Consider the following 12,017-nt stretch of genomic DNA (forward strand, 5'->3'; position numbering starts at 1 on the left):
CTCTATCTTGGAGAGCCCAGGAGGAGCCTGCAGATATCGCTGAGTTAAGAATGTGAAGCTGGAGGCTGGGGAGCTAAAGCAGATAGAGTTCAGAGGGCATAGTACCAGAGAAGAGAGAGTGGGAAGAGAATTGCAGATCTGCAGAGATGCCTTTGAACATTTTTTAATATACCTGTTGGTTATTTGCATTTCCACGTTAGAGAAGTTTCTTTTTAGCTCTTCTGCCCATTTTTTGACTGGATTATTTAATTTGTTTTTTTTTGGTCTCATCAGCTCTTTGTCGATTTTTTGTCATCAGTCCTTTATCATTAGTGTTGCATGCAATCGGTGGGATGTCTCTTTGTTTTGGTTACTGTCTCTTTTGCTGTACAGATGCTCTTTAATTTGATATAGTCCCAGCTGTTTATCTTTGCCTTTACTATCACTGCTTTGGGTGATGTGTCTTTAAAGATGTTACGGAGGTGTATATCATGTAGTGTTTCACCTATATTTCCTTCTATACATTTTATGGTTTCAGGTCTTATGTCTAGTTCTTTAATCCATTTTGAGATGGTTTTTGTGCATGATGTGAGGTAGTAGTCAAGCTTCATTCTTTTGCATGTAGTGACCCAGTTTTCCCAGCATCATTTATTGAACAAACTTTCTTTGCTCCATTGCATATTCTTTGCTTCTTTGTCAAAGATTAGTTGACCGTAAATCAGTGGGTTTATTTCTGAATTTTCTATTCGGTTCCATTGGTCCGTGTGTCTGTTCTTGTTCCAATACTATGCAGTTTTGATGATTATGGCTTTGTAGTATAGTTTGAAGCCTGGGAGTGTGATACTTCCATTCCCTTTTGTTTTTTAGGAGAGCTTTGGCTATTTGGGTTTTTGGTGGCTCCATATGAATTTCATCAATATCTGTTCTATTTCTTTGAAGAATGTCATTGAAATTTTTATTGGAATAGCATTGAATCTGTAAATTGCTTTTGGTAAATTTGCATTTTGATGATGTTAATTCTTCCAATCCATGAGCAGGGGATGTCTTTCCATTTCTTTGTGTCTTCTCTTTCTTTTAACAGTGTTTTATAGTTTTCTTTGTATAGGTCCTTTACCTCTTTTGTTAAGTTTATTTCTAAGCATTTGATTTTTTTTTTTTTTGTTTCAATAATAGAAGGGATGGTTTTCTTGATTTCTTCTTCTTCAGATCTATTGTTTGTGTATAGGAAGGCTACTGATTTTTGTGTGTTGATTTTGTATCCTGCTACTTTACTAAACTGATTGATTAGTTTGGTTAGTTTTTCTGTGGAGTTTTTGGGGTTCTTTATTTATATTATCATATCATCTGCAAATAGTGATAGTTTAACTTCTTCCTTCCCTATATGGATTCCTTGTATGTCTTTCTTTTGTCTTATTGCTCTGGCAAGGACTTCCAGTATTATATTGAAAAGCAGTGGTGAGAGTGGACATCCTTGTCTTGTTTCAGATCTTAATGGAAATGCTTTTAACTTTTCACCATTGAGAATGATATTGGCTACGGGCTTGTCATATATGGCCTTTATGATGTTGAGGTATGTTCCTTGTATCCCGAGAGTTTCAAGGGCCTTTATCATAAATGGGTGTTGTACTTTGTTGAAAGCTTTCTCAGCATCTATTGATATTATCATATGGCTTATATATTTTTTTGTTGATGTGTTGGATTACAGTAATTGATTTTCGGATGTTGAACCACCCTTGTGTCCCTGGAATAAATCCTACTTGGTCGTGGTATGAATTATCTTATGGATACGTTGTTGGATTCTGTTAGCTAAAATTTTATTGAGGATTTTTGCATTAGTGTTCATTAGAGAGATTGGCCTGTAGTTTTCTTTTTTTGTGTTGTCCTTGTTCGGTTTTGGTATTAGTGTAATGTTGGCTTCATAGAAGTGTTTTGTATTAAATCCCTTCCTTTTCAATTTTTTGAAAGTGTTTGTGAAGAATAGGCACAAGTTCCCTTCTGAGTGTTTGGTGGAATTCATTTGTAAATCCATCTGGTCCCTCGTTTTTGTTTTTGGGGAGGGTTTTAATCACCATTTCAGTTTCACTGCTTGTCATTGGTCTGTTTAGGTGTTTGTTTCTTCTTTATCTAGCTTTGGGTGATTGTAAAGTTGTAAGAATTTTTTCCATCTCTTCTAGATTGTTGAACTTGTTTGCCTGTAACTGTTCATAGTCGTTTCTGATTATTATTTTGATTTCTGCAGTGTCTGTTGAGATTTCTCCTCTTTCATTTGTGATCCTATTTATTTGTGCTTTCTCCCACTTTTCCTTTGTGAGGCTGACTAGGGGTTTGTATATTTTATTTATTTTTTCGAAGAACCAACTTTTGGTTTGATTGATCTTTTGGACTGTTTTTTTTTTTTTTTTTTTTTTAGTTTCTATTTCATTTATTTCTGCTTTGATTTTTATTATTTCCTTTCATCTACTGGTTTTAGGGTTTTTTTGTTGTTCTTTTTCTAGTTCTTTGAGCTGTGAGATTAGGTTTTTTCTTTGAGTTCTTTTTTGTTTCTTGATGTGAGCCTGTATTGCTATATATTTTCTTCTTATTACTGGTTTTGCTGCATCCTGTACATTTAGGAAATTGGTGTCCTCCTTATCATTCAACTCAAAGTATTTTTTAATTTCTTCTTTGATCTTCTCGTTAGTCCAGTGGGCTTCCAGTAGTGTGGGTTTCAATCTCTATGAGGTAGGAGGGTTCCTTGCATTTTTTTTTTTATGGTTTATTTCTAGTTTGATGCCTTCATGGTTAGAGAAGATGGTTGGTATGATTTCAGTCTTGGAGTATCTGTTGATGTTTGTCTTGTGTTCCAGCATGTGATTGATCCTGGAGAATGATCCGTGTGTGCTTGAGAAAAATGTGTACTCAGATTTTTTTGGGTTTAGTGTTCTATAGATGTCTGTTAAACCCAAGAGGTCTAGATCCTTGTTTAGAGCTTTAGTGTCCTTATTTTTTTTTGTCTAGTTGATCTATCCATTGTTGATAGTGGTGTGTTGAAGTCTCCTACGTATGTATTTTCTCTGATGTCTGTTTTCAGAGATGATAATAGTTGTCTGATGTATTTTGGTGTTCCTTCATTTGGTGAGTATATGTTAATGTGTGTTATGTCTTCTTGACGTATTGTCCCCTTGATCATAATGTAGTGACCATCTGGGTCTCTTTTTACCTTTTTGAGTTCGAAATATGTTTTATCTGATATAAGTATAGCTGTTCCTGCCTTCTTTTTTGGTCCATTTGCTGGTAGGATTGTTTTCCATCCTTTAGTTTCAGTCTGTTTTTATATTTTGTAGTTAAATGTGTTTCCTGGAGACAGCAAAAGGTTGGGTTTTGTTTCTTAATCCAGCCTGCCACCCTGTGTCTTTTTATTGAGGAGTTTAGTCCATTTACATTTACAGTTAATATTGATACGTTAGCATCTGTATTTGCCATTTTGTTTGTCTTTTGTTTTTCTATTTTTTGTCTTGTTTCATTCTTATTCATCCGTCTGTTGGATTTGATTTTAGGACTCCTTGTAGTATTTTTTAGAGTGGGGGTATAGTCGTAATGAAATTCTGGAGTTTTCGTTTGTCTGGGAAGGTCCTTATTTCTTCATAGAGGAAGGAGAGCTTTGCGGGATAGAGTATTCTTGGTTGGCATCTGTTTTCTTGGAGTCTGTTGACTATGTCCCTCCACTCTCTCCTTGCCCGTAGTGTTTCTTCAGAGAAGTCTGATGTCAGCCTGAATGGTTTTCCTTTGTAGTATCTGTTTCTTCCCTCTTATCAGCTTCGTTATTTTTTTCCTTGTCTTAGATTCTTGGGAGCTTTACTATTATGTGTCTTGCTGTATTTTTCCTTTCATCATGGAAGTTTGGTGTTCTTCTTGCTTCTTGTATATCTATTTTCAGCTTCTTCTTCACGTTTGGGAAGTTCTCTTCAATTATTTCCTTGAATATTTTATCTGTTCCTGTGTCTCTCTTCTCTCCTTCTGGAATTCCTATAACTCTTATATTTCCTTTCCTCATGCAGTCAGATAGTTCCAAAATCTTTCTTCATTCTTTTTCCTTCATACTTCTCTTTCCTTTTCTGTTTTGGTTTATTTTTATTTCTGTGTCTTCGAGAGTACTTCTTCGTTCTTCCATTTCATCTATTCTGCTTTCATTGCTTTTCCCAGAGTTCATTAGCTCCTCCATTAATCCTTTGATCTCCTGCATTTCTTTCACTTCCCTTTTTAAGGACTCAATTTCATTCTTCTGATTGCTGATTATTTTTCCCATGTCATTTTTGACTTCTTTCAGTTTTTTAATCATGGCGATTTTAAATTCTCTATCGGGAAGGCTCAGAAGTTTTTCCAAGTCACTGTTGGCTGCAGTCTTATGGTTGATTTTCTTTTTGTGGTGTGTCCTTTCCCTGAGGACTTGCTTGGTTGCTTGTTGTTTTTCTTTTCCCTGCTGCTTGTTTTCTGATTTGTCCTGTGCATTGGGACATTGTGTTGCTGGTACTGGCCGGCATCTCTTTGGTGATGTCGGACGCGCTGACAGTTTTGGTGAGGTTCGGATGTGAACCTCCCTGTCTCAAAGATGGTGCACGTGGAGGATGCTCCCCTGTGCCTGTGGTCTGACCTGGCAGCGGCTGAATCCCCCTCTGGGCTCTGTCTCATGGCAGTCATGGGGGCCGGGCTCCTCCCTGGTTTCAGCTCACCTCTGATTGTGGGGACAGCCCTTTCTCAGTTCCACACGGTTTTGGTGAGATCCAGACGCGAACCTCCCTGTCTCAAAATTGGCTCTCTAATTTAGAATAAAAAATAGTTGGATGGCTTCTGTGGTGGGAGAGTTGGAATTGGGTGATGATGTTTCTTTATTGGTTCTAATTACCAAAAATTGGTTTCAGTGGGCTTTGCTGTTATTGGAGAAAGACTGCTTTTCACAATTAATAATAATGGCAATTTGAGAATAATTTCACGTTGTAACAAGAGTAAAATGATTGGCAGAAAGATGTGTTTCTATAGAATGTATATACTAAGAATATTCTTAGGTATTTGTTCTTAGTGACTTGCACATAGTACTCAGTGAGCATTTGATGTATGAATTTGTATTAAAATCATTTCACTTGTGGGTCAATTGTAATGTTAAATGTGGTACTGGTTGTTGGAGCCGTACCACCAAAAGAAGTAGGAGATGTGGCCCCGAATCGGATGACTACATGAGATAGTAATATATATAAAGTGGCAGAATTTGAAAATATTAATGTTGTACAGAATGATTATATCAGTTCTCTGAGAAGGTGGAAGGATATCATTGATTGACAAAGAGGGTAAAGGAGGAAAAAGTTCTTGTTTTGAAAAGAAGGAATGATGAATTGCTGGGTGACAGCTGAGAATCACAAAGTTGTTCTGTGGAAAGCAAGCAAATTTAATTGGAGTGCAATGAAGTTGTGTTGAAGATAGTCAGAAATTAGGTTGTAAAACTAATTGGAATCTGGGGGATGTAGAAGCTTTTAGTGTTAGTCTGAAAAGAGGACATTTCTGATTGCCCAATATGTTAAAATACATAGTAATATTTTGTGTTCAAGCAAATTCCAAGCAAGTTTTTTATGTGTTGACTTAACTTAAGAAGAGTTATGAAGCAAATTAAGACACTGAGTATTACTGCAACTGAGTATAATTGGCAAAATGGAAGTCTGTTTCTTACTGGGATTTGAAAAGCACTGCTTGCAGAATAAGTGAATATACAAAACTTTTACATATTATTACTGGCTTCATAAGGGAAAATAAAAGTGATTTTTAAAAAACAGTAATAATGCTCACTGAAATTTGAGTAGGGATGAATTTCATATATTTTTCTTTGATTCTAGGCTACTGCTTTTGCTAAGAGGACACAGATGACTCTGATGTTGTCTTCATTCAAGATAAAGTGCTCTATTGTCTATTGACTAATTGAACAAATTCAGGTTAGTACATTGTGGATGGCACTTTCTTGTTCCAGTTATATGTTAATGTTTTGAGAAATGGATAATTTTGTGTATAAAGTTATATATGTATGTACCAGTGAAGTGGAAAGGCCAAGTCAGTCTAGACTCCATTAGTTTATTGGTTCACATTTTGTCACTTTCTACTATGTACAATCTGCAATGAATGAAATGAAAAATACTTTACTTTCTATTTAACTTTATACTTTAAAGGACTAGATAAAACAAGCTGTGGCTGAGTATGATACGTTGTACTTTTGGTATTGTTATATGGCATGTCTGATGATGAAAAGCTTGTCTTAAAAAATTTTGGCATCTTTAAGTGAGTTTTAAAGGTTTCATTCTTGTTTACAAGTCATACATTAAAATGATTACTTGTTTTTAGTGCTCAATCTGTGAGCTTTGCCAGACATATATTCATCCCTATAATCTTCTAAATAACACTCATGTTGCCTCCTTGTTAGCTTTTCCCTCCACCTAACCCCTAGTAACCACTGATCTGTTATTTGTTCCTATAGTTTACCTTGTCCAATATATCAATTAAATGGAATAATTTAGTAAGTAATTTTAAAAATATGACTTCATTTAGCATTATACACTGGGAGTCATCCATGTCATGTGTGCTGGTAGTTCATCTTTTTTTTTTTTGTTGCTGAATAGTTCTAATATATGTATATACCAAATTGGTTTACCCTTTTAGCAGCTAATGGAATGGACATTTGGGGAGTTATGGATTTTAGTGATTACTATAGTCACACATTTATTTGTTGTTCTTTTTTTGTTATGATAAAATAACAAAAAATAACTAATAACCCAATAATGCCTAAAGCAACATGATAATAATAGTAGGGGATATCAGTGGATATATATTCCAGACAGAAAATAAACAGGGAATAATGGCCTTATATGAAGTAATGGATCAGACCAGAAGTAATAGTAGACATACGCAGAACTTTCCATCCAAAAAGAAATGAATACACATTTTTCTCAAGTGCACATGGAACTCAAGGATAGAAAAGTTGCTAGGACACAAAATAAGCCTCAATAAATATATGAAGATTGAAAACATACCATGTATCTTTTCTGATCACAATGGCATAAAATGGAAATCAGCCATACAAAAAATAAACAACAAGCAAAACCCAAGAAACCCCAAACATGTAGAGAGTAAACAAAATGCTTCTGAATAACTCTTCTGTCATTAAAGAACTCAAAGGGGAAACAAAAAATTACCTGGAAAGCAATGAAAATGAAGATATAAGTTACTGGATCCTATGGGATATAGCAAAAGCTTATAAGAGGGAAGTTCATAGAAATATAGGCTCACATCAATAAACAAGTCTCAAATAAACAATCTATCTTATAACTGAAGGAACCAGAAAAAGAAGAATAAATAAAACCAAAAGTAGTAGAAGGAAGAAAATAATAAAAATTGGAGCAGAGATAAATGAAATAGAAGCCAAAAAGACAATATAAAAGGTCAGTGAAACCAAGAGCTAGTTTTTTTGAAAGAATAAGCAAAATTGGTAAAACCTTACAACAAATACTGCAGAAACACAAAGGATCATAAGAGACTACTGTGAACATCTATATGCAAACAAATTGGACAACCTAGAGGAAATGGACTAATTTTTAGAATCATACAGCTTTTCAAGACTAAACTAGGATGAAATAGCTTGAATAGACCAGTCACAGGCACAGGAAACAAAACAATAATAAAAAGTCTTCCTAAGAACAAATACCAGGACCAGATGGCAATGCTAGTGAATTCTACCAAATTTCAAAGAAAAGCAAATACCTGTCCTCAAACTCTGCAAAAAAATTTGGAGAGCCAAGCCTTCCAAACACATTACAAGACCATTATTACCTTGATCCCAAGATTAGACAAGGAAAGCACAGAAAAAGAAACTCTGATGAACATAGATGGAAAAATCCTTAACAAAATCTTTGCGAATCGAATCCAGGAATACATTTAGAAAATTGTACTTCATGAATAAAGGGGATTCATTTTAAGGATGAAAGGATGGTTCAATATGCAAGTCAATCAATTTTGTTCACCAAATCAACAGAGAGATAGATTAAAATCATATGATCATATCAGTAGATGCTGGAAAATAATTTGATAAGATTCAATACCTATTTATGATTAATAAAAAACTCAATAAATTGGGAATAAGAGGAACATATTTCAACATAATAAAGGCCACATATAATAGACTCACAGCTCATATACTCACTGGTGAAAAACTGAAAGCCTCTCCCCCAAAATGAGAAACAAGATGAGGATGTTCACTCTTGCCACTGGTATTCAGTCCTACAGATCCTAAAGATGTCACCAATTCTAAAGATGTCACCAAAAACACCCACTGAAAATATTAATACAGTAAAGTGACAGGATACAAAATCGGTAAACAAAAATCTGATGCATTTCTGTATGCAAAGAATGAATTAGACGAAAGAGAAATTAAGAAAACTGTCCTATTTACAATCTTACCAGTAAGGATGAAATACCTGAGAGTAGGGGCCTCCCTGGTGGTGGGGTTAAAATGCAACCTGTGAAGCTATCCGTAGCCACTGCGGCACGAGTTCAATCCCTGGCCAAGTGCAGCAGACCTCTCCTGACTTGTCCGCTGCTCTCCTCAGCAGTGTATTTCAGTCAGTCTGCCTGTTCTGTTCCCCACTCTGTCTCTGGTGAATCCTCTCACAAACCCATACCTCTGGCCTGTACCCCAGCTCTTGTATGCATAAATAAATAAATCTTTTTTTTTTTTTTTAAAGAAATACCTGAGAGTAAACTTAGCAAAGGTGGTGAATGCCCATTATCGCCCTAATGGATAAGTAAATTATGGTATATGTACTCGATAGAACATACTTAGCTGTTAGGAAAGAATAAATTGTGCTTTTGGGGACAATATGGATGGAATTTAAGGTTGAAATATAGAGGGATGGAGATAGCTAGTCTCTTTTCTTTAGTTGGTTAGAGTCTAACCTAATAGGTTAGACTCTAAAGCTCTAGCTGATTAGGCTATCTTAAAATAGTCTCCCTTTCAGGCAGGCCTTTTAAGAGCACAGTGTTCTGGGCATTTTTCAAAATGGTTATTTTTCTTCACTCCCTGATAGAAGCAGGAAGGAATTTTTCCCCCCGCATTTTTATATTGAGAACCTGTGAGAGTTCTTAGAGGCAAAACTCAAGAAGTGTGGATATCCCTCAAAGACTGAGTCCCTTACACTTGTTCATTCTAAGCTAATCCACACTGAGCTTCCAACAACCTGTCAATTACTGTTGATAGTGTTCCTAGTGATTCTGACTCCAGCTGAGAGCTTATGTGCCTGGGCTTTGCTTCTCACTGCTGTCAGTTTTCTGTACCTGCTTGTGTGTCTCCCAGTTTTCAAGGTGGCAGTTTGTTTGACCTGAACTCTCTGATGGATCTAAGAAGTGTTGATTTTCATTATTTAAAGCTATTTTCCTTGTGAGGACAAAGTGATAAGTTCCAAGCTCTTTATGTGTTGCACTTGGCTGAAGACTATTTTTGACAATTTTGTATTGGTAAAGATTTGGTATAATATTTTTTTGCCAGATCTAGCAATATTGGAATTTGATTTCCAATATTGGAAATTAAATCAAACTTGGAATTTGATTTCCTTCTGGCATCAGGTTTGTACATTTTTAGGTACTGTATTCTAGTTTATAAGTATGAGTAAAGAACTTTCCCAGAAGGAAATTGATCTTAGGACTAATTCTTGTTATTGTTGAGATGATTCATTTTTAGCTTATTTATTGTTCTGTTTCAAAGTGTAAGTTTGAAGGCAACATCAACCCTAGTTTCCTATGTTGATAGTCAAAGTTTCATTTTTATACTCTTTTTTAAAAAAAATATTTATTTTTGTAGAAGAACTGGGGTGTAGTTCAGGGGTGTGGGGAGTGAGAGGATTCACCAGAGATAGAGTGGGGAGCAGAACAGGCACATTTATTGAAGTACACTGCTAAGGGGAGCAGTGGATGAGACAGGAGAGGTCTGCTGTGCTGTTTGTGGGTTAGCTTTCTGGCTGGGGATTGAACTCAGGCCATAGTAGTGATAGTGCTGAGACAGCCCCTAGGTCATCAGGGAGGCCCCCATTTTTTTATACTCTTATACAAGAATTGCTTTATTTTATTTTAGTCCCTTTGGGAGTAAGATGATGGCAAGTTTCACTGATTGCATTTTGATAACTATACTGATGATGCTGAGGATTGTTGTTAGAACCTGTGCTGAAGGCCCTCCCTGGTGGCACTGCACTATGAAGCAATCCGCAGCCTCTGCAGCACAAGTTCGATCCTCGGCCAGCCAGGGAGCAACCCAGATGGCAAGGCAGACCTCTCCTGGCTCGCCTGCTGCTCCCCTCAGCAGTGTATTTCAGTCATTCTGCCTATTCTGTTCTCCACTCTGTCTCTGGTGGGTCCTCTCACCCCCCACATCTCTGGCCTGTACCCCAGCTCTTGTATGCATGAATAACTAAATCTTTAAAAAATAAAAATAAAAAAAAGACCAAACAACCTGTGCTGATAGTTTGGATTTATGGAGCCAATTAATTGGATGACTTATTTATATTGTGCGTATTAATATTTTTATGAGCAGAGAATGTGTAATGTTAATCCTTATATTTTCTGTGATGTGGTAGAAAACTTAAGGCACATCATGAATTTGGAACTTAGGTATCTTAGTAGAAGCATAAAAAGATATTGTTGTAAATTGTGTGTAAAATGTAGATTTGTTTATTTTGTTCAGACAGAAAAAATTCTTTATATTAAAAAAAAATTTAGACAACTTTTTGTTAAAATAAGGGAATCGACTAGTTTAATGTGACTATAGTTACCATGCTTATCATATTTCTTTCTGTTCTTCCCCTCTTCTGTCTCCTAGACTTGGCCTGCCTTTTCTCCAACAAATTTAAAAGTATTGATAGATCTAGTAGAATTTTCTGCCTGATAATGCAGTGAGTCCTCATTTACCATCCTTGATAGGTTTGTGGAACCTGTGGCTTCAAACGAAACTATAATCCAATCGGTTTTAACATAGGCTAATTCATATAACAAGAGTTATGTTCCTATGGCATATTTCTGGTCACAGAGACATCACCAGGCTTCTAAATAAAGTCCCCTAATACATAATAATAAATATTGAAATAAAAGTGAACTATACAGACATTTAAGAAAGATTAATAAAAAACATGTAAGGTAGTTATTTACCCAAGTTTTGGTGAACCAGTGAGTGACAACACTTGTGGTAATCATGGTGGTGGTATGGGAAGAGAGGCTTACTCTGTCTGCTTACTGATTCTGATTGCTGAAGGGTGTGAGGAAGCAGCTTGGTCACTATCATCATAGAGGATGATGGGGAGACTTGCAAGAAATCCCTGAGGATTTGCAAGAAATCCTGGTGTTGCTTCAGCATTAATGTCTCTGTGCTGTAAGTTCTTGATTAGCTGGAATTTAAAAAATAGACGTATTCAGTGTTTGTTATTGTGCATGTTTTTTCTGCTCTTTTTATAACTAATTCCCTATAGTGTTTGTATCTAGTCAGTATTATCCCGTTTATTTTTAAACTTCTTTTTGTGGATTAAAAATTTTTTTTTGGTAAAAAAAACTGACAACTAGAAAGCCTCAGAAAAATCTCTACTTGTTAAGATTTATGGTAGTTTTGCATTCTCAGTTTCATCATTTTCCTCTTTAGCATGTTGTTATTCAATTTGCATGAGGTCCTTGTTAGATAATTGTTCAACAGGTAATTTGAGTAACTTTACTACAGCATTAAATCCATCCTATTGTGCCAGCCCAAGAACCTCCTGATGAACTTTTTGTAATGGCTGCTGAAAACCAGGGAAGTCTGCAATGCATTCTGGATAGATTTTATGTCAGACAAGATTTATTATGATTGTTTTCACTTCTGCTATGCCGCCCTTTTTTATTTGTCAGCCAATAATAGGAGGATTGTCAGTAGCATTCATAATATGGTAATCATGCCCAAATTCCCTTATAGTGGGTTTAACTTCACCATCTAAGGCTTAATTATTTGCTTAAAGATG

The sequence above is a fragment of the Talpa europaea genome, assembly GCF_964194135.1.
Source record: "Talpa europaea genome assembly, chromosome: 8".
NCBI lineage: Eukaryota > Metazoa > Chordata > Mammalia > Eulipotyphla > Talpidae > Talpa > Talpa europaea.